Source organism: Coregonus lavaretus, assembly GCF_964263955.1.
Source record: "Coregonus lavaretus genome assembly, chromosome: 12".
In the NCBI taxonomy this organism is placed as follows: Eukaryota; Metazoa; Chordata; class Actinopteri; order Salmoniformes; family Salmonidae; genus Coregonus; species Coregonus lavaretus.
In genome coordinates, this window is record NC_139999.1 from 14,665,968 (window position 1) to 14,689,838 (window position 23,871).

General features: G+C 44.3%; 1 pseudogene across 1 annotated transcript in view; it reads right to left on the bottom strand.

Annotated features, from left to right (window-relative positions):
* Window positions 1-721: 721 nt before the first annotated feature.
* LOC311137864 (E3 ubiquitin-protein ligase TRIM62-like) overlaps window positions 722-23,871 on the bottom strand; it is a 41,129-nt pseudogene continuing 17,979 nt past the window's right edge. Inside the window, exons 3-6 of the transcript XR_014615468.1 lie at window positions 12,420-12,515; window positions 9,036-9,292; window positions 8,102-8,217; window positions 722-3,320 (exon numbers count right to left, since the gene is read on the bottom strand). The product of XR_014615468.1 is annotated as an E3 ubiquitin-protein ligase TRIM62-like (transcript). The remainder of the gene's footprint in view (window positions 3,321-8,101; window positions 8,218-9,035; window positions 9,293-12,419; window positions 12,516-23,871) is intronic.

Here is a 23,871-nt window from a genome sequence, read left to right on the forward strand (position 1 = left end):
GTGCCGGGGAGGATTTCACAGAGCTGGCACATCTCAGCTGAAATATGCACCTTGACACAGAATGTATGCTAACAAGCATTGGCAAATCTCTCATACTGATATCTTCTAGCTGCTCTCTAGTTAAGCATCAGTTTAAGCATCAGTTGTCAGAGCACCTTACCGATCACTGCACCTGTACACAGCCCATCTGAAATTAGCCCGCCCAACTACCTCATCCCTATATTGTTATTTATTTTGCTCATTTGTACCCCAGTATCTCTATTTGCACATCATCTCTTGCACATCTATCATTCCAGTGTTAATACTAATTGTAATTATTTTGCACTATAGCCTATTTATTGCCTTACCTCCATAACTTGCTACATTTGCACACACTGTATATATATGTATTTCTGTTGTATTTTTGACTTTGTTTTGTTTTACCCCATATGTAACTCTGTGTTGTTGTTTTTATCGCACTGCTTTGCTTTATCTTGGCCAGGTCGCAGTTGTAAATGAGAACTTGTTCTCAACTGGTTTACCTGGTTAAATAAAGGTGAAATAAATAAAATAAAAATAAAAAATAAGTTATGAGTTCTGTTAGACATTCTATCTGTGTAAGCATTTCACTTGCATATTGTCAAAAGACTCAACAATGCATTAGAGCTACATTTTAATGTACCAGTATGTGTGCCAGTGTGTTTCTAACGGACAAAGTCAACGAGACGTTGCTTTTACCCGTCTTTAATTGTACATGAAAACATTTCTCATCAACCTCTAGCAGCAGAAGCACACCAGAGTATGTTCGCACAATGATGGGTGCACAGTGGCCATCATCCAGACACAATCCTCATTAAATAATAATATCATCACCATTATTATGATCACCACCACCAGTTAACACCCCACAATCATAATCTCCTGCTTTGTATCCATATCACGGGACAGCAGTCTTGCTTCAAATAGACCCCACTGGGTTCTGAATCATAATGAACATACTCATCAGAATATACCAACAAAGTAGGGAACTTCCCCACTTCTTTAAAGTGGACAACACACACACACACAAACAGGGAAAGGCAGGGATATAGGGGGTACAGATGTGATATTTTATCACTTCACCTCACAGACAAGAGGCCAAAACATACATATACCACCAACATGCGCACACACTAACATACAGACGTAAACACACACTCACTCTCCTGGCTCTCTCCGTGCTGGACTTTGTTAAGGGACAAGAGCTTCTTATTACACAATCTGGAGGACTGGTCTTCAACCAGGGGATCACAATGCACTTGAGGCATATGGGGCAGAGGAGCCAACAGGAACTGTGCCTCAGAATATATATCAGTGTATTCTGTAAGTCGCTCTGGATAAGAGCGTCTGCTAAATGACTAAAATGTAAATGTAATTGTATTCTGTTTACACTGCAACAGTGGCAACAGCCTTACGGAACTAAATGTATATTAAAGAATGCCAACAGTACAGGCCAGGGAAGTATAATAATGTGCTGTAATATCGCTCTCCTTGGCCATTTTTATATCCTTAATGTCGTTAAACTATTTAGACAATGTATTATATAAAAAAACAACAGAAACACATTGGTGTCCATAGCATTTACTAGTTTCAACATATTTGAAGAAAAAAATGAAACAGACAGAATGACTGATTAAAAACATTCCAGAGCTCATTAATTGCAGCGTCATGCTGCTCGAGTCGTAAGTGGTTTCTGCCCCATTGGCCAAGTGTAAATCAGCAAATGTCAAGATTCATTTATTCAGATTGACCTCTGACACCTACAATGCGATGACGAGACGTCATGGGAGGGAGGAGGCAGGGATATGGAATCAGGAATGTACGAGTGCTAACACTAAGTGAATACATAACCACAGGTACAGGACAGGTTGAGTAGAGCGCTAGCGTGCTGGAGGTGAAGAAACCAACAAAGCATGACACGGTGGGGAAAGGAGGGAGGGGTGAGGACAGCAAACACCACTACAGTGACCAGTTGGACCATCACTAGACCACACGGACCATGATACTGCCGTTACAAATGACTATCAGACATGTCCAGCACGTTTTGGACTGACTGACATTGTCACTGATGGAAAAGTGGACGTGTGACCTGAGGGAAAAGAATCAAGAGCTGCGACATCATTTTCATCAGTAAAGGGTACAGGTGCATGGAGGGACATGGAACAGCACTCACTGCCACCCCGACGGGCGTTCACTCACCAGCTCACAACTGCTAACTGTGCCAAAGAAAAAGGACCATAGGGGTGTCAGACACATTCCACAAACACAGCTAAGACAACTGCACAGAGAAAGAACGGTGACCAGTGTCAAATGTCTGGCTGCTGAGAGAGACAGACAGAGCAGTCATCTGTCAGTCAGTCTGGGGACTTGTAAGGAGAGCAGAGCCATTGGGCCTGTGCAAGGTGGGCCTCAGACAGTAACAGCACACAGAGATCCTCCTACTAAACCATGGTGGGATGACATCATCTATGCAGACAGAGCCTCTCCTTACACCACTGAAGAAGCTAACCAGGGCTCCAGTTGGAGCCACACCGACAGGCAAAAAGAGCAGGACCCACAAACCAGACAAAGAAATTAACATTCCATAGTCTTACACCCTGTTTTTTTCCTCATATTTCTTACAATTTTAAAACTAGTAGTCTTTAGGATCTTAGTTATATCATCATCATCATCATCGTCGTTGTCCTATCGTCAGGGAGGGTTGAGGTGAGTGATCTGATCTGTCTAATGACCCTGTGTGTAGCTCTTATAGACGCACAGTGTTGATTCTCAGCGGCTGGACATTCTTGCCGTTGGCGTGGCTCTGTCCGGGGCTGAAGTAGGGGCAGAGCTTGGCCGGGAACGTCTTCTCCCTGTAGGTGTACAGCCAGGACATGTCGTCAGCATTGTAGAACACCAGCAGGCCCTTGGGGTAGTCCAGGTACACGCCCACCTTCTCCAGCTTGCTCTTGACGTTGAGGCGGGTCCAGGGCTCGGTGCAGGCGCTGTACTGGTTGCCGTCGTGCATGACGATGCAGTAGAAGCCGCGGCTGGGTTGGATCTGGATGCTGCCCTTGCGGCTGACCGTCTCATTGGCCACACCGATCATCCACTGGGTCTTCTCTGACACCATCACCTCCCAGTAATGCACCCCCGAGCCGAAGCCCTCCCCGCCCCCAGCACAGACACCTCGACGTCGAAGCGCCGCGGGGAGTCCTGCAGCGGCTGGGGGTGCAGGTTACCATAGGCTACGATGGTGCAGTCATCTGATAGGATGAGTCTCTGGTGGGCTGTGATGGGGTCTAAGGTCAAAGCTGCTGGCACTACGGAGAGAGAGAGAGAAGGGACACATTTAGTATGGAGATACAGGGTTAACGTGGAGACACACCAGAGACAAGCAGACAGGGCTAGCCCAGATAAAGACAGCTACAGGATACAGATAAGGACATCTTCTTGCAATGCCACAGGGTTCAATTCTTGGGCCGACACTTTTCTCCGTGTATATCAATGATGTCGCTCTTGCTGCTGGTGACTCTCAGATCCACCTCTACGCAGACGACACCATTTTGTATACATCTGGCCCTTCATTGGACACTGTGTTAACAAACCTCCAAACGAGCTTCAATGCCATACAACAATCCTTCAGTAGCCTCCAACTGCTCTTAAACACTAGTAAAACTAAATGCATGCTTTTCAATCGAACGCTGCTGGCACCCGCCCACCCGACTAGAATCACCACTCTCGACGGGTCTGACCTAGAGTATGTGGACAACTACAAATACCTAGGTGTCTGGTTAGACTGTAAACTCAACTTCCAGACTCACATAAAGAATCTCCAATCCAAAGTTAAATCTAGAATCGGCTTCCTATTTCGCAATAAAGCCTCCTTCACTCATGCTGCCAAACATGCCCTCGTAAAACTGACTATCCTACCGATCCTTGACTTCGGCGATGTAATTTACAAAATAGCCTCCAACACTCTACTCAGCAAATTGGATGTAGTCTATCACAGTGCCATCCGTTTTGTCTCCAAAGCCCCATACACTACCCACCACTGTGACCTGTACGCTCTTGTTGGCTGGTCCTCACTACATGTTCGTCGTCAAACCCACTGGCTCCAGGCCATCTATAAATCACTGCTAGGCAAATCCCCGCCTTATCTTAGCTCATTGGTCACCATAGCAGCACCCACCCGTAGTCTGCGCTCCAGCAGGTATATCTCACTGGTCATTCCCAAAGCCAACACCTCCTTTGGCCGCCATTCCTTCCAGTTCTCTGCTGCCAATGACTGGAACGAATTGCAAAAATCTCTGAAGCTGGAGACTCTTATCTCCCTCAATAACTTTAAGCATCAGTTGTCAGAGCACCTTACCGATCACTGCACCTGTACACAGCCCATCTGAAATTAGCTCACCCAACTACCTCATCCCTATATTGTTATTTATTTTGCTCTTTTGCACCCCAGTATCTCTATTTGCACATAATCTCTTGCACATCTAGCATTCCAGTGTTAATACTATTGTAATTATTCTGCACTATAGCCTATTTATTGCCTTACCTCCATAACTTGCTACATTTGCACACACTGTATATATATATTTTCTGTTGTATTTCTGACTTTATGTTTTTTACCCCATATGTAACTCTGTGTTGTTTTTATTGCACTACTTTGCTTTATCTTGGCCAGGTCGCAGTTGTAAATGAGAACATGTTCTCAACTGGCTTACCTGGTTAAATAAAGGTGAAATAAAAAATAAAATAAAATACAAATACTGTTTGCCAAGAGAGAGAAACATATAAATATGTTATGAAGACACTCCCTCTCTCAGACAGACACTAGCTCCAGAACTGCTGTGTCATTCAGTGCACTCCATTTTTCACTATCATCGCTGTACTGAGTTATATGCTGAGGCAGTGAAAATGTCCCGGCATCCCATTTCAGCCAGTCACTGAACTGGAGAGTTGATCTGACGTCAAGTGCATACAAATTGATTTCCAAAATGTTATCTTTAAAAAGTGATACATCAGATGGCTGGGAGAAGACCAATGACATTCTGTCAATGGCACAGTCTCTGTCTGCAGTGGCCACTGTAGGTTGACTGACTGTAGCTTCAGGCTGGTGTTTCTGCTCTAGCAATAATATGAGCTGATGCAGCTGAAGGACCCTATCAGGAACAGAATAAGGGACCGTCATGGTGTTGGGATTGGGATGACTCATGGGTAGCCTAATAATATGCTCTTGTAATACACCCTACATCTACTGTTATCATGAAAAAGTATTTACATAAGCTATGTTTGGGACTGTTGGTTAATACACTGACAATGCTAAAAACTTAAAACCCCCCTGTAATTCTCACAACATCCACAAGATGTCACCATTTTCCCCCAACAGTTCCTCTGGCTGCCACTAGTCTTCATCAACTACAAATGTCCTGTTTCATACATTTATTTTGTCATTTAGATCCAATTATAATACAAAATGGTTTATATACATGTAGGGAAGCCTCAAGATAAATCATCCACTTGTTTAGAGAGAAACATGTTGATAGTTTTTGAGTAAAGTAGTAATATGTTAGGTTAGTATGGTTTTTTCCCTTCTTTTTTTTTTACATTCTTTTTATTTTACCTTTATTTAACTAGGCAAGTCAGTTAAGAACAAATTCTTATTTACAATGACGGCCTACACCGGCCAAACCCGGACGACGCTGGGCCAATTGTGCACCGCCCTATGGGACTCCCAATCACGGCCGGTTGTGATTCAGCCTGGAATCGAACCAGGGGGTCTGTAGTGACGCCTCAAGCACTTTATGGTTGATAATTTGTTTCTAGCTTTAATTTAGGCACTGGCTAGCCCAGTTAGCTAACTAACAACCTCACTAGCAGAAAGTCTGAGGTTAAATAAATGCTAGCCAGCTAATTAGCATAAGCCAATGTCTGCTAGCATAGCTAGCTAACCCCCAGTTAGCAGGGTTAGGATTAGGAGTCAGAGTTAGAACAGGGGCCAGGGTTAGACTGGCAGGCATAGACTGGTTTCATGAAGCAGCACACAGAATTATCCATCCGTATCCTACAAGCAACCTCTGTCACAACATCAACCTCCGCCACAACAGGTCTCCAGTGACCTTACTCCGAATGTTGGTAAGAAAAACAAAATGTCAGCACTCATTTTAGGAAAAATAAAGTAGCATATAGAGTGATTAGAAATAAGTGTTTTTTTGAACGAATACTCATGAGTTGTTGTTTATTTGTTTGCTTTTGTTTAAAGTACCAGTTTTACAACAACAAACAGCAGCAGAGGTCATATTGGAGTTGTCCCCCAGGCCAAGGATATAGGAGGCGAGGCCTAGGAAGAGAAAGGCTGAGTCGGCTACAGTCCTGACAAGAGGATCCTGGAGGACAAGGCAAAAAAACTAAGAGAGAAGGAAGAAAGCTGTGACACTGAAGAAAGCTGTGACACTGAAGAATGAAGAAAGCTGTGGCGCCACTGAAAAAGGTTGTTCCAGGTTCCAAAATCATGTTACCCGAGTAGCTGGGAAAAATGCCCCTTTCCTAAAAAATACATTGGATTAAATAACAAAACAATCTGCCAACTGTAGTCATTTATTTTCCTTTATAGTTTGTTACCCTAAGCATGGCCATCATCCACGTCCAATCTTTTTCTCCAAACTTGGCTTTGTTGTGTCAGCAATTATACATTGATCTTGGGGGGGGGGGGCTTCTTACCCCATGTTACCCTACATTCAAAGTACCTTGGCCTCCACTGTTTGATGTTGTACTCCGCATCAGTGTCATGCAAAGGTATGGAAATAGAGCTGTGGTGGGAAGCAGTAATTATAGACCTTATAGAGCATGACTCCACAGCTCTATGTTGGCCTGGCATGGCTGGAGGCAGCCAGCTACATGTAGTTCTGTGGGTTAACCGTGGGTTATGGAGGGAGTTTGGTTGATACACTCCACCCCTGGCTGCTCCACCACCTTTTTTGTTTTTTTGTTCAGTCATTATGGAAACATACATAGAGCTGATTTAGAACAGAACAGAGGGGAATTTGCCTTGTTCCTCAGTAGTTATACCTTACAGTATAAACAGGAGGCCTGGCCAGAAGCCAGCAGGCAGGACAATGTCTTCACCACACAATGACATTGCCAGGCAGTGTGTTTCAATCAATCCATTAAAATGTCACTCTCTCTTGCACACATACAAACAAATGCGTTCATCTCCCCCCCCCCCCCCCCCTCCTCTCACACACACACGCCAACACACATGCCAATGTTCTAATTGGGAACATAGATGAAAAAAAGGCACTGGGTTTGAGAGAAGAGGTAGACTGTTATTATTCCCCTAAACTATAATCTGCAGAGAAAGAGCGAGATGATGGGATCGAAAGGCTTTGTGCTGTCACCGTGGCAGTCAGTGGTGATGGATCGGAACCAATTGTTCCATTTGGCACGCAGTCAAGGGAGGCCAAGAAACCACCAGCTACAGGAGGCCAAAATGGGTGAATTTATTGAAGGAGTGAAATATTCCTTGGTGCATTATTTTAAATAACCTTCTCTGAGAGTGAGTGATGGCTGTGGGCTAAGGGAGAATATGAGGAGAGGAGAGTTCTTCATCAGCTCTCCTAACAGAGAAGGGCATCTCAACCCTCTAGCCACCATCTTCTCTTCATGCAGTTCCTAAAGCTCACAAACATTCCATCTATTTACATTTTTACATTTTAGTCCTTTAGCAGATGCTCTTATCCAGAGCGACTTACAGTTAGTGAGTGCATACATTTTTCATACTGGCCCCCCGTGGGAATCGAACCCACAACCCTGGCGTTGCAAGCGCCATGCTCTACCAACTGAGCTACAGGAGGCTTGCACTGTGTGAGTCTTTTCCAAGGTTACTATTATTTCCTTGTTCCGTACAAGGCATCAATCAAAGCTCAATTTAAACCTCAATCTATGCTACCCTTCCATGGAAGACAATTATTTGTATCATTACGGATTGATGTGTTGAGGTATTTGGGAGTATCTAACAATTCATAAGAGGCTCCTGTTGAAACCCATGCTGTTACACAGTTCAATTATGTGAGGGTTAACGGTAGTAGTAGGTGGAGCATACCTGGTGAAATATCCTGAAATAGAGACTTCCATATTGTGTACTGCAGGGGCCCCATGTACTTGGAGGTCGGGAAATCTTCATATGTTAAATTGGTCTCATGTATCTTTCCTTTTATCCTGTGGGGGAGAAGGACGATCAATGTCATTGTCAGTTATCGATCTTCTTTTACATTCACATCTCTCTTTGCGCTCTCTGTGAGATGTCTCTAGTAATGACTCCCTTTTCTCTGTTTGTTGTTGCTAAACACATTGGTCAGACTCTGGATGCCCCAAGGCATAATCTTCTACAGCAGTGTAGATTGATATGGACGAGGGAGGACGTCAGCTGTAATGCTATTACAGAGTCAACCCCCACATTAGTCATTCTCGTCACTCCCACATGTAGCCTTGGGTTCAGGCAGTAAGAGGTGGTTTTCCACTAGGGATGTGCATCTTTCAAGATGATTCGATACGCATCTAGATGCATGGGCTCCGATACGATACAGGAACGATACGTTTTAGTTTGATTCACCTTATCAATCCCTCTAAGATCTTAAATACTTCAACTCCATCCCCCTGAGCCCACTCTTTCCCAGATTTCAAATAATGAGCCCTGTATATCTGGCCTCTTACGCCATCTGTCAGAGTCCTGGGGATAAGCCTCATTGCTCAACTCTGCACTTTCACTCATTTTAAATTTTTACATTTTAGTCATTTAGCAGACGCTCTTATCCAGAGCGACTTACAGTTAGTGAGAGCATACATTATTATTACTATCAGTATCACTATGCTGATGATGAGCAGAATGGGTTACATTCATTACATTCAGGGGATGTCTTATGTTAGGAGGGTAGTATAACATAACCTCAGACAGCGTACTATCTTACAAAAGTTTAGGACTGTGGCTGTTTGGAAGTACAGCTGATCCATGGTCAGTCAGACAGTAAGCAGAGCACCTCTCGGAGGTGAGGGCCACGCCCTCCAGGAAGTCGTGGCGTCCCGTCTCATTGAGGCGCTCCAGCAGGATGCCGATGCCCTCCTTGACGTCGCGCAGCTGCTGGCTGAAGCGCTGGATCTTGTGCTCGATGTCGGAGAGCGTGCGCGCCGTATCCGTCTCCAGCTCCTCCAGCATGGACTTCTGGCGCTCGCGCAGAAACCGCTGCAGACGCTCAAACACCTCGCCGATGGTCGCACGCAGGCCTTTGGCCGACGACTGGAGAGAGAGAGGGGAGGTTATTTATTTAGAATGAAAGTGTGCAGGTTATACTACAACCCTTAAACATCAATAGAAAACTTATGTCTGATCAAGTGCCTCCGTCACTCTGCCTCTGCACTCTTAGTTGGACAAGAGTCAGTAACCCCATGGCTTACTTAAGCAATAAGGCACGAGAAGGGGTGTGGTATATGGCTAATATACCACGGCTGTGGGCTGTTCTTATGTACGACGCAACGCAGAGTGCCTGGATACAGCCCTTAGCCGTTGTATATTGGCCATATACTACAAACCATTGAGGTGCCTTAATGTTATTATAAACTGGTAACCAAGGTAATTAGAATAGTAAACATAATGTTTTGGTCATACCCGTGGTATACAGTCTGATATACCACGGCCTTCAGTCAATCAGCATTCAGGGCTCGAACAACCCAGTTTATTAAAACCTTTATAGCACTTAACTATTATGTAAATGTATATTCATTGACATAAAAACAAAATCTGGCTAACATAGTCAAAGCCAGGGCTTCTAGGGACAATAATTCCCTATCTACTGTTATAGATCACCCGACACTCATTAAATCAATACAAAATGTGCTATCGTAAGAACGGCCTATATAGAGAGCCTTAGGAGTAGAATAGGGCAAAGCTCAGCCTCAGTGGAAGGTTGGGACAGTGGAAGAGGCCCGAGGGCACAGTCAGTCACATTGTGCTGTTTTAATGGTGGTGCTGCTAGTTCGATGGAGAGCATGTTTAAAAAGGCTGATGCTGTGGGGTCAGCTGGGGACAGACAAGCTGTGTGTTGAAGGCAACATTTACAAGGCCAGCGGATAGTCAGTGAAAAGGACGCTATTATGGGAAGAGCAGTACTGTTGATGAGGGGAAAAGAAGCAGAAGCTGAGGAGAGGAGAGAGTGGGGTGAATTGATTTGTAGTCGTGGGAAAATCAAGGAGGGAGCTGGACTTGAAGAAGAAATGAATCATCTCCAAAGCTAACAGCAACAGTAGCAGCAGAGACAGAACAGAGAGAGGAGATCAAAGAGGCTCAGTCCAGTAACAACTGGAGAGGGAGCAGCTTCTCATGCAGGGCTCTGTCTGTCTGTCTGTACAAAGGAAACATTCTCTCTGTCGAACATTCTAAACTCTGTTCTAGTAGTCTCTACTCCTCTCCATCACAGGGGAACACCGGGGAGCAGGGGCAGCAGCATCATAATCTGGGTTTTATTGCTACTGCCTGCCATCAATCAATTTCCATCCAGCAGCATGCTTGTTCTTCCTGTTCCTGTAGGAACCTAGAAGCAGGCAGATATTCTCTCTGTGCTGCTGGGAGCTTTAAGCCTATTAAGATCATTTATCTCCAGTACAGAGCAGGGCAGGAGTGGGATGTGTGTGGGATATGCTCCTCCACCTCGTGACAGTGAGGACAGGACTGATGAGGCCTGCAGCAGTGCAGTAATCAGGTGCCAGTCTGCCCCAGCAGGGTGTTAAAAGCTATGGCAGGGTGGATATTTAAAGCCCATTTTAAGCCTACAGGAAAAGGAGGCTGGGTCTCAGAGCAGCAGCATGTTTATCAGACGAACCCCCATGGCCAGAGAATCAGACACAACGTCTGCTCTTCAGACAGGGAAGGGGGCGCTCCTAAACACATGGGCCCAGGACTGGAACTAAACTAGAGCACCAGAACCAATATAAACCAATTAAGTGACAAACAGCAGTGTTAGGGGACATTTAAGTAATACCAAAACAAGGGTAATGGCAGCCTCACACCCCCCTGCTCAAAGTTTCACTTTCAACACCTTCATGTTGCTGGTGAGAGAGGAGAGAGGGGTAGAGAGGATTATGGGTGTTTGAGGTGGGCAGTCTCCCATTTCAGGATTACATAACATAATTTGTGGGTGCTTTGCTCATATCCTAGAAATCAATTCTTCTTTGGTTTCTGTGTGTGGTCAAGCAGGAACAGCAGGAGAACAACAGAGCATTTCATTGTCATCAACCTAAAGGTATTGGCGAGGCAGAGAGATCGATTTAGTTCCCCTATGACCCTCTTCCAGGCAACGCATGTCTCTTCGGACAGCTGAAGGCGATGGCAGGATGGCAGTGGAAGCAGGCAGGTCTGCCTCTCTGGGCCAGAGCCAGGGTAAAGTAAAGTCCTGCAGACAGGACAGGAAGACGGGAGGGCACTGGCTGGGCCAGGGGACAGCCAGCATGTTAACAGCAGAAAGAACAATGCACTCCCAAATTACAAATACCACTGTCAGGAGAGCCCTCCCTTTGTGAAGCTTAAAGTCGTCAAAAGGGGGACGAGATGAGACAGAAAAGGAGACTAAGGAAAAGCTGTTATATTGACTGGATGCTCTCGCTCCGCTGATTAAAACAAGGTGCATAGATTAAAGAGATGCTTCATAAACCAATTTGCTGTTTGGATTTTCACTGTCAGTTCAGTACAGACTTCAGTGGAGATAGAGATATGATGAGATAAACCACTGGAGCATTACCTTGGTCTCTAATAGGTCAAAAGGCTCTCTAAGTTTCCTTGGTCTAAGTGAATGTGTGTGCTTAGTGTGTTACCTTGGTCTCAGTGAGTAGTGCTTAGTGTGTTACCTTGGTCTCAGTGAGTAGTGCTTAGTGTGTTACCTTGGTCTCAGTGAGTAGTGCTTAGTGTATTACCTTGGTCTCAGTGAGTAGTGCTTAGTGTGTTACCTTGGTCTCAGTGAATAGTGCTTAGTGTGTTACCTTGGTCTCAGTGAGTAGTGCTTAGTGTGTTACCTTGGTCTCAGTGAGTAGTGCTTAGTGTGTTACCTTGGTCTCAGTGAGTAGTGCTTAGTGTATTACCTTGGTCTCAGTGAGTAGTGCTTAGTGTGTTACCTTGGTCTCAGTGAATAGTGCTTAGTGTGTTACCTTGGTCTCAGTGAGTAGTGCTTAGTGTGTTACCTTGGTCTCAGTGAGTAGTGCTTAGTGTGTTACCTTGGTCTCAGTGAGTAGTGCTTAGTGTGTTACCTTGGTCTCAGTGAGTAGTGCTTACTGTGTTACCTTGGTCTCAGTGAGTAGTGCTTAGTGTGTTACCTTGTCTCAGTGAGTAGTGCTTAGTGTGTTACCTTGGTCTCAGTGAGTAGTGCTTAGTGTGTTACCTTGGTCTCAGTGAGTTGTCTCTGCAGTAGCTGCAGGGCCTCTGTGTGTCCCTTCTCACTGTCCTGCAGAGTGGCCAGCTGCTCCTTCATCTCCCTCTGCAACACAACATATCATACAATATATCAGCGAGGGAGCGCGAAAGAGAGCGCGAGTGAATGAGAGAGCGAACGAAAGAGCGAAAGAGAGCAAGCAAGCGAGGGTGAAAGGGAGAGAAAAATTACTGGGTCTGAGGAACGGACGTCTCCAGAGAGGGTTTCGTCAGAGAGAAAGTGGGACTCTGTGCTGCTGTCACCAACGGGCAGCACAGGGCTATACAGAGGTCCCCCGAGCCCAGTCTAGACAGAGGTCCCCCGAGCCCAGTCTAGACAGAGGTCCCCCGAGCCCAATCTGCTGCACACACACACAGTGACTTCAATTATAAAAGCAACAGAATCCACTTGTCAGACAGAGGCAGAGGCTCATCTGACTGGAAATGCTAAGTGTCAGAAGAGGAGCAGGAGGACTTAAGGTGCAGGGCTTGAGAATGTGTTCAATGTCATGCTGCCAGTGAAGGTCTAGTCCCGTGTAGCTCAGTTGGTAGAGCATGACGCTTGCAAAGCCAGGGTTGTGGGTTCGGTTCCCACGGGGGGCCAGTATGAAAATGTATGCACTCACTAACTGTAAGTCGCTCTGGATAAGAGCGTCTGCTAAAATGACTAAAAATCTTTCAAAATGTAAGGTCATAGCTCTCCTCCAGTACCACTAGTCCAGAGGGATAACAGAAGTCTAAATGGGACTGTCAGTAAAGGACAGACAGGGTCATTACAACAGCAGTCTGTCATTTAGCTGCTGCTGTGGAAAGTACTCAGAGGAATATCAATGCAGTAATGGAACATTTCTTCCTGTTGACTATCTCAAATATCCAAGCCAACAGTCTTCAAATTTAGTTCTCCACTCTTTGGCACAGAAACAGGCCAGGCAGTCATTCACTGTACTTTGGTTTATGATGTGCTGACAGAAGAAGCCCATGTCCTTGGTTATAATATTGGCTACAAAATAGATGTGAAACAGACAAATGTGGGTAGTTTCTTTCTATACAGCTTTGAATGACCCTTTTCAAGGACATGCACTAAGTAAAACAATCTCCCAGTGCTGAGATGGAACGTGGCTTTAAATTGTAATGATACGAAGACTACAGTAGGATCAGCGGGTTCTATTTCTCTCAGGGCCAGTTCCAGCCTGCAGTAGGTCAGAGGGCGCTCTCCTCTTACAGGCTAAGGACCAATCCGGAGAGAGGAGCACTGTTTACATGGGCCTCTGCACTGCCAGGGACCTCACTCTGTTGTCTGACTGGTTGTTGTATGCAATAGTAAGCAGATCATTGTATTGGCCTATAGCATCGAAAAATGAAGAATCATCTTGATCCAAGATACTAACAGAGAGAGAGGCAACACTGTCCCATGCTGTTTGAAACTGCAGTCTGTCTGCTTTACGGAGTCAAATCAAGTCAAGCTTTATTTATACAGCACATTTCAGACATGGAATGCAACACAATGTGCTTCACAAGAAGCAAAAAATTAAAAACAATGAAAATAAAACCTGAAATATTTACTACAAAACAAACATAAGAGGATAAAAAAACTAAAGAAGAACAATACAAACTGAATGCACCCTAAGGAAAAGCAAAGCTAAAAAGGTAACCCTGATCATCTCAGCAGGCGGACCAAAGTCTGACGTGACATTTCCCCCAGGATGCCGAGCGGCAGGGAACAGGGTCACGGTTGGTTGGCCGATTATAAACCTAACTAATTTCACACACCCCCCTCCCCCTTTTCCCTCACATTAACAGCTCCAGGCTACATCTTAGAAAATGAGATCACTGCCTCAAAATTCCTAAACACGCACAGGGGCTTTATATTTTTCCCCAAACGTTCCTGCCAGCTGCAGGCCTTAAATACAGCAACTTGCTCAAGAGCTAAAGAGGGTTACTGGCTTCAAACAGGCCGCCTGCGCTGATGAAGACGGGAACGAAACAGGCCGCCTGCGCTGATGAAGACGGGAACGAAACAGGCCGCCTGCGCTGATGAAGACGGGAACAAAACAGGCCGCCTGCGCTGATGAAGACGGGAACGAAACAGGCCGCCTGCGCTGATGAAGACGGGAACGAAACAGGCCACCTGCGCTGATGAAGACGGGAACGAAACAGGCCGCCTGCGCTGATGAAGACGGGGGAAAAAAAGGCTGCTGCCTGCACTGATGAAGACTGGAACACTGGAACTTAAAAAGGAGAACAACTTTCTGAGAGAAGCCTTACTAGACATACAAACTAGATCGATGAGAGAAAATCTAGTACTTACGGGTATCCAGGAAAAAGAGGGAGAGATTACAGAAATAAATAGTGAAGGACTTTTCTTACAGCGCTTCAAATTCCACTCGAGGCTGTTGACAAAATCAAACTCGAACGTGTACACCGTTTCGGACAAAGAGGACAGAGATATGAGCGTCAAATCGTTGCCAAATTTGCTTTTTTTTAAGGATAAAGTAATGGTTAAAAGCCTAGGTAGAAGACTTGCTGGCACGAAAATAGGCATGAATGATCAGTTCCCGAGGGAGATTGCAGAACGGCGCAAAGTTCTGTACCCAATCTTCAAGGAAAATAGATTAAAAGGGAAGCGTGTTGCTCGTTGTCGATAAACTGTATATTGACACCAAATGTTTCGCGACACAAAGACTACTCCATGGCTATTCTGAAAGTGCTAATAGAGGAGTCGAATAATAGAACACCCAATACTAGCCATGGTAGGGATTGTAATAATAAAACACATTTATAGTAGGTATAGTATTTTATATAGGGAAAAGACGGTATTACAAGAAAAAATAACAAGCAAAATAATACATCTTCAAATACAACTAAATTAGAACACAAGTAGTCAATCAACATAGTGGAGATAAAAACATAGCAAACAGAAGACATAGAAGGCACAGTATGTGGGTATGTGTGGATGAATTGTGATGGAAGGTGTGGTGTGCGTTTTTGTGTTTGAATAAGTGTGACGTTAAGTGATTGAGAAAGGAAATGGTTGCATATCCCAGAACCAAAGTGTGTCTGTGAGCAGGGGTTGTGAGAGAGCTTTCAATTTTGTGCAGATGAGGGATATACATTTTAAAATATAGTATACATCTATATATATATATATATATATATATATATACAGTGGGTAAAAAAAGTATTTAGTCAGCCACCAATTGTGCAAGTTCTCCCACTTAAAAAGATGAGAGAGGCCTGTAATTTTCATCATAGGTACACGTCAACTATGACAGACAAATTTAGAAAACAAAATCCAGAAAATCACATTGTAGGATTTTTTATGAATTTATTTGCAAATTATGGTGGAAAATAAGTATTTGGTCACCTACAAACAAGCAAGATTTCTGTCTCTCACAGACCTGTAACTTCTTCTTTAAGAGGCTCCTCTGTCCTCCACTCGTTACCTGTATTAATGGCACCTGTTTGAACTTGTTATCAGTATAAAAGACACCTGTCCACAACCTCAAACAGTCACACTCCAAACTCCACTATGGCCAAGACCAAAGAGCTGTCAAAGGACACCAGAAACAAAATTGTAGACCTGCAACAGGCTGGGAAGACTGAATCTGCAATAGGTAAGCAGCTTGGTTTGAAGAAATCAACTGTGGGAGCAATTATTAGGAAATGGAAGACATACAAGACCACTGATAATCTCCCTCGATCTGAGGCTCCACGCAAGATCTCACCCCGTGGGGTCAAAATGATCACAAGAACGGTGAGCAAAAATCCCAGAACCACACGGGGGGACCTAGTGAATGACCTGCAGAGAGCTGGGACCAAAGTAACAAAGCCTACCATCAGTAACACACTACGCCACCAGGGACTCAAATCCTGCTGTACCAGACGTGTCCCCCTGCTTAAGCCAGTACATGTCCAGGCCCGTCTGAAGTGTGCTAGAGTGCATTTGGATGATCCAGAAGAGGATTGGGAGAATGTCATATGGTCAGATGAAACCAAAATATAACTTTTTGGTAAAAACTCAACTCGTCGTGTTTGGAGGACAAAGAATGCTGAGTTGCATCCAAAGAACACCATACCTACTGTGAAGCATGGGGGTGGAAACATCATGCTTTGGGGCTGTTTTTCTGCAAAGGGACCAGGACGACTGATCCGTGTAAAGGAAAGAATGAATGGGGCCATGTATCGTGAATTTTTAAGTGAAAACCTCCTTCCATCAGCAAGGGCATTGAAGATGAAACGTGGCTGGGTCTTTCAGCATGACAATGATCCCAAACACACCGCCTGGGCAACGAAGGAGTGGCTTCGTAAGAAGCATTTCAAGGTCCTGGAGTGGCCTAGCCAGTCTCCAGATCTCAACCCCATAGAAAATCTTTGGAGGGAGTTGAAAGTCCGTGTTGCCCAGCGACAGCCCCAAAACATCACTGCTCTAGAGGAGATCTGCATGGAGGAATGGGCCAAAATTGGGCCAGCAACAGTGTGTGAAAACCTTGTGAAGACTTACAGAAAATGTTTGACCTGTGTCATTGCCAACAAAGGGTATATAACAAAGTATTGAGAAACTTTTGTTATTGACCAAATACTTATTTTCCACCATAATTTGCAAATAAATTCATTAAAAATCCTACAATGTGATTTTCTGGATTATTCTTTCTCATTTTGTCTGTCATAGTTGACGTGTACCTATGATGAAAATTACAGGCCTCTCTCATCTTTTTAAGTGGGAGAACTTGCACAATTGGTGGCTGACTAAATACTTTTTTTCCCCACTGTGTATATATATATATATATATATATATATATATATATATATATATATATATATATATATATATATATATATATATATATATATATATATATATATATATATATTTGTATTGTCCTATCATGATGGAACCATCCCCAACCCTATATCCTAGACACCCACCTGAGCGACCCATACACCAAAGAGAAGTCCCCATCTGTTTTATGGACCTGCTGTGAGTTGACTATATGCAGCCAAAACAGAAAGATGAATGCGGTCAGAGACCTACTTGAGCAGCACCGCCCCCTCAAGATTCTGAGCCTGCCTGGCAGGGTTGGTCCTACAAAGCCAGAGCCCCCTGATGGAAGAGCATAATATACAAGGAAATTCTCAAAGCTGCTAATGAGAACCTTGACGACCTTTTACCTAGCCGGTGGGGATTCCGGTGGGGTACGCCCACCCAGGTAGTGGCAGTGCTGGCAACACTGGCTGCAGTAACCCATGGGGAGGGGGTCACACTCGGACAATCAGAGAGGGGGCTTATCATTGTGGCCCAGGTGGCACAAAATAATCAAAAGGTCTGACTGCACGGACATGCTTGGGAAAAATGGTTACAACGGGGGACCAGAGTGTTTGTGTCTCAGGTGAAGAGGGTGGATCTGATCTCCATCACCTAGGACTTGACATAGATTAATCAAATCTCATATTGTTGTAAATTTTTGCTCAATCTTGCATGCTTTCTCAAACTGTATATGCATTCGTTTATGCATTCGTTAATCAGGTCCTTTATTGAGTTGGGCTCTGGGATGTAACAACCATTGAGCATCTGATTTTATGGTTGATTGTGGAGGAAAGGGGTTAAGTGTGTTAGAGTATGTGCGTGTGTGTTTATCCCACATCTGTTGCAAGGGGGGTAAGGATGTTAGGGAGAACATAGGATGAACCACAATAATTTTTTGCTAAAATAATAATTGCTTGTCAAAAATGTAATGTAATACAATGGCAATCCGGGTTCTAGGTTAAAATCCTACGCATGAACTGCTGACATTATTACGCATAATAATTGATAATGATGGAAAATAACATGGTATGCCGATCACTGGGATGACAGCCCAACTTGGGACGGGGAGGGGCTTTAGCGGGGGAATTAGTGGAGAACAATTGGAGGGTTACTTAGTAGCAATGCAAATATCATGGTCCAGCTATATGGACACTCAATCACCATGGTATTTTTTTGGGGGTAAATTTACAAACATATAATGATAAATAGTTTTGAAACTTGTATCTCATTATGGTATATGGTGAAATAAGTATAGCCAGTTATAATTGTAATGGCTTAGCAGATAATAACAAAAGAAGAACAATATTTACATGGCTCATAGAGAAGGAATATAGTATCTATTGTTTACAGGAAACTCATTCAACAATTCTAGATGCAGTTGCGTGGAAAAAGTAATGGGGGGGGGGGGGGGGGGGGGGGGTGATGTTAAATCAAAAGGGGTGATGTTAAATAACAGTAATTTCGATCCGAATGTGCAAATTGTCCAAACAGATACAGTGAGGGAAAAAAGTATTTGATCTCCTGCTGATTTTGTACGTTTGCCCACTGACAAAGAAATGATCAGTCTATAATTTTAAATGGTAGGTTTATTTGAATAGTGAGAGACAGAATAACAACAACAAAAAAAAACAGAAAAAACGCATGTCAAAAATGGTATGAATTGATTTGCATTTTAATGAGGGAAATAAGTATTTGACCGTCTCTCAATCTTTTAAACAGGTAACGAGCTGAGATTAGGAGCACACTCTTAAAGGGAGTGCTTCTAATCTCAGCTTGTTACCTGTATAAAAGACACCTGTCCACAGAAGCAATCAATCAGATTCCAAACTCTCCACCATGGCCAAAGAGCTCTCCAAGGTTGTCAGGAACAAGATTGTAGACCTACACAAGGCTGGAATGGGCTACAAGACCATCGCCAAGCAGCTTGGTGAGAAGGTGTCAACAGTTGGTGCGATTATTCGCAAATGGAAGAAACACAAAAGAACTGTCAATCTCCCTCGGCCTGGGGCTCCACGCAAGATCTCACCTCGTGGAGTTGCAATGATCATGAGAACGGTGAGGAATCAGCCCAGAACTACACGGGAGGAGCTTGTCAATGATCTCAAGGCAGCTGGGACCATAGTCACCAAGAAAACAATTGGTAACACACTACGCTGTGAAGGACTGAAATCCTGCAGCGCCCGCAAGCTCCCCCTGCTCAAGAAAGCACATATACAGGCCCGTCTGAAGTTTGCCAATGAACATCTGAATGATTCAGAGGAGAACTGGGTGAAAGAGTTGTGGTCAGATGAGATGTTATTCTGTCTCTCACTGTTCAAATAAACCTACCATTAAAAGTATAGACTGATCATGTCTTTGTCAGAGGGCAAACGTACAAAATCAGCAGGGGATCAAATACTTTTTTCCCTCACTGTAGAAGCAAACCAGATAGACATCATGAAAATGATCGGAGAGGTTGAAGGTAGAGGAAGTACAGGAGTAAAAACAAACAAAATAGAATTATTGTAAAATTGACTGTGTCCATAAAATGTATATAGTATGTATAAGCTGGAAGTAGAGGCCTAAGCATTGTTGTTCACTAGTTTGTCTCCCGAGTGGCGCAGTGGTCTATGGCACTGCATCGCAGTGCTAGCTGTGCCATTAGAGATCCTGGTTCGAATCCAGGCTCTGTCGTGCCCGGGAGACCCATGGGGCGGTGCACAATTGGCCCAGCGTCGTCCAGGGTAGGGGAGGGAATGGCCGGCAGGGATGTAGCTCAGTTGGTAGAGCATGGTGTTTGCAACGCCAGGGTTGTGGGTTCGATTCCCACGGGGAATTAAAAAAAGAATGTATGCACTCACTAACTGTAAGTCGCTCTGGATATATATATATATATATATATATATATATATACACACACACACACACACACACACACACACATTTCCTTTTTAAAAATATATTTCCCTTTATTACTTTCCAACCCCACCACCCCTTCCCTAATTGGAGTAAACATTTACATTTACATATTTTTGTCATATATATATGTGTATGTATGTATGTATGTATGTATGTATGTATGTATGTATGTATGTATGTATCAAATCAAATTAAGTGGAGAAAATTAGAAAGGGTGCAAATACTTTTTCATAGCACTGTGTATATATATATATATATATATATTTGCGAGAAAAAAAAAACATATGGGGGATTGGAAGTGATGCAGACAATTACATTGATGGAAGTTACAATCTATCTGCAATATTAAAGCTGATCTACCGCCTAAAAAAAGAAGAAGAAAAATGGTCCTGAGCTACAGGCAGTTAAGATTTCGGTACATAATTTTAGGCGAAAATTGAAAAAAAGGGTCCGATCCTTAAGAGGTTAAACTCTACTGCCCATACACTGCATCTCTGAACTGCTCCCTTGTTCAAACACTAAGCCTTTCAACACTGTGTTCTTTCCATAAAAGGTGTACCCTTTCATTAGCCGATTCAGAAATATGAGTTAGTTTCTGAAAAGGGAAATCTTGTCGGAATCCCTGGTAAGGTTCTAAGCTACCCTCATGTGTTTCTTGTAGTTGGAGGGGGTAGGATAGATGTGCATGCTCTCCTCAGTCTCAGCCCACTCAAGGAAGTGGAGCAGGCTCGGAACAATCATCATTTATATGACTTGACAAGCATCACCGCTTCCTCTCTTTTCCTTTTAACTCTACATACAGTGGGGGAAAAAAGGATTTAGTCAGCCACCAATTGTGATGTTTTGGGGCTGTCGCTGGGCAACACGGACTTTCAACTCCCTCCAAAGATTTTCTATGGGGTTGAGATCTGGAGACTGGCTAGGCCACTCCAGGACCTTGAAATGCTTTTTATGAAGCCACTCCTTCGTTGCCCGGGCAGTGTGTTTGGGATCATTGTCATGCTGAAAGACCCAGCCACGTTTCATCTTCAATGCCCTTGCTGATGGAAGGAGGTTTTCACTCAAAATCTCACGATACATGGCCCCATTCATTCTTTCCTTTACACGGATCAGTCGTCCTGGTCCCTTTGCAGAAAAACAGCCCCAAAGCATGATGTTTCCACCCCCATGCTTCACAGTAGGTATGGTGTTCTTTGGATGCAACTCAGCATTCTTTGTCCTCCAAACACGACGAGTTGAGTTTTTACCAAAAAGTTCTATTTTGGTTTCATCTGACCATATGACATTCTCCCAATCCTCTTCTGGATCATCCAAATGCACTCTAGCAAACTTCAGACGGGCCTTGACATGTACTGGCTTAAGCAGGCGGACACGTCTGGCACTGCAGGATTTGAGTCCCTGGCGGCGTAGTGTGTTACTGATGGTAGGCTTTGTTACTTTGGTCCCAGCTCTCTGCAGGTCATTCACTAGGTCCTCCCGTGTGGTTCTGGGATTTTTACTCACCGTTCTTGTGATCATTTTGACCCCACGGGGTGAGATCTTGCGTGGAGCCCCAGATCGAGGGAGATTATCAGTGGTCTTGTATGTCTTCCATTTCCTAATAATTGCTCCCACAGTTGATTTCTTCAAACCAAGCTGCTTACCTATTGCAGATGCAGTCTTCCCAGCCTGGTGCAGGTCTACAATTTTGTTTCTGGTGTCCTTTGACAGCTCTTTGGTCTTGGCCATAGTGGAGTTTGGAGTGTGACTGTTTGAGGTTGTGGACAGGTGTCTTTTATACTGATAACAAGTTCAAACAGGTGCCATTAATACAGGTAACGAGTGGAGGACAGAGGAGCCTCTTAAAGAAGAAGTTACAGGTCTGTGAGAGCCAGAAATCTTGCTTGTTTGTAGGTGACCAAATACTTATTTTCCACCATAATTTGCAAATAAATTCATAAAAAGTCCTACAATGTGATTTTCTTTTCTCAATTTGTCTGTCATAGTTGACGTGTACCTATGATGAAAATTACAGGCCTCTCTCATCTTTTTAAGTGGGAGAACTTGCACAATTGGTGGCTGACTAAATACTTATTTTCCCCACTGTAGCCACAACTTTCAAAGGGTGCTTTCACATATCCCCTTATGATCCGGATCCTGGAATGTTTGGTACCCTGATCCGTGCTATAAAGCATGTGTGAAACACAAACTAACCGTGGCTGAAATGAATCCTGGACCTGCATGAGTTTATGGTCCAAGACACAGGACCAGAGTACCAGGTAACGTGACACGGCAGCGCGAGTCGCGTGGAACTTTTTTTGCCCATTGTAAACAAGCTAACTCGCTAACGACATGTAGAATGTACGTCTTGCTAATCACACCCTGAAAATTGTTATTTCCAGGTCTTGTGAAAGCAAAACTTATTCTGTAGAATTCTCACAAAATGCTCCAGGAAACCGAACTTCATATGTGAAAACACCCAAAGTTTCCAAGGAGCTAGACCCGCTTTGGTGTAATTGGCCAAGGTAGGTAGGTATGTGTGTGTGTTGTTTAGCAAGCCACTTGTGTTGGGCCTCCATTGACTGGTGGTAATCTGGTTAGAGGGCATATAATCCAGTAGCAAGAGCTGGGCAGTCAGGGTCAGGGAGCCTGTCACAGCAGCCACAGAATGACTCCTCAGACACAGTCAGCCAGCCTGGTTCTCTCTCCAATCTGACTGCTAGCAATTGCCAGACCACTCATTGGGCCCTCCATCTTCTATGTATCCTCTGTGAGGATGAGGTCAGAGAGGGAGGAGGAGGAATGCCCAGTCTGTCTGTGTGTGTGATACAGTTGCTATCGCCGTCTGTGCATCTCAGCATGGCCTAGTCAGCATGGCCTGACAGACGGTGCTGGCTGTATGTCTATCAAAGACTGTAGGTTACATTTACATCAACATTTACATTTTAGTCATTTGGCAGACGCTCTTATCCAGAGCGACTTACAGTTAGTGAATACATATCTTTTTTTTATACTGGCCCCCCGTGGGAATCGAACCCACAACCCTGGCGTTGCAAACGCCATGCTCTATCAACTGAGCTACATCCCTGCCGGCCATTCCCTCCCCTACCCTGGACGACGCTGGGCCAATTGTGCGCCGCCCATGAGTCTCCCGGTCGCGGCCGGCTGCGACAGAGCCTGGATTCGAACCAGGATCTCTAGTGGCACAGTTAGCACTGCGATGCAGTGCCTTAGACCACTGCGCCACTCAGGAGACTCAGCATGGGGTTTATGTTGCCTCCAGCCTCTAGCCACAGTCTTCCTTGCCCAGTCTGCTGGGTACTGTAGCCTGGATGATGATGCTGGTGCTGTGCTGTTCACACTGCAGGGACAGGGCCTCCCCCGGAGAGGCTGCAGGCTCTGCTGATGTGAGTGGAAAATGAGTGGCTGGGATTTGAGGCACAGCTTGTGCACATTTGGATGTTTCTGAAAAATGCTGTGGCCTGACACAGCATTTCTGATGCTGAGAGTTGTTTGTGATTATATTTTCCCTGACTGCTTACCCCAGTGGCAGTGTATTAGCAACAGCCAGACACACAACCAAGGCACTGTTGGCAAGCATTGGCATGATGCTGCTAAGGTCAATGCAGTTTATTAACACCACTATTCAGCCAGTTTCATACTCTTTATGAGATAAAACTGTTTGCTGGTATCAGATGTACTATTTTTATTAGCTACTTATAAATCATGAAGAAAAACACT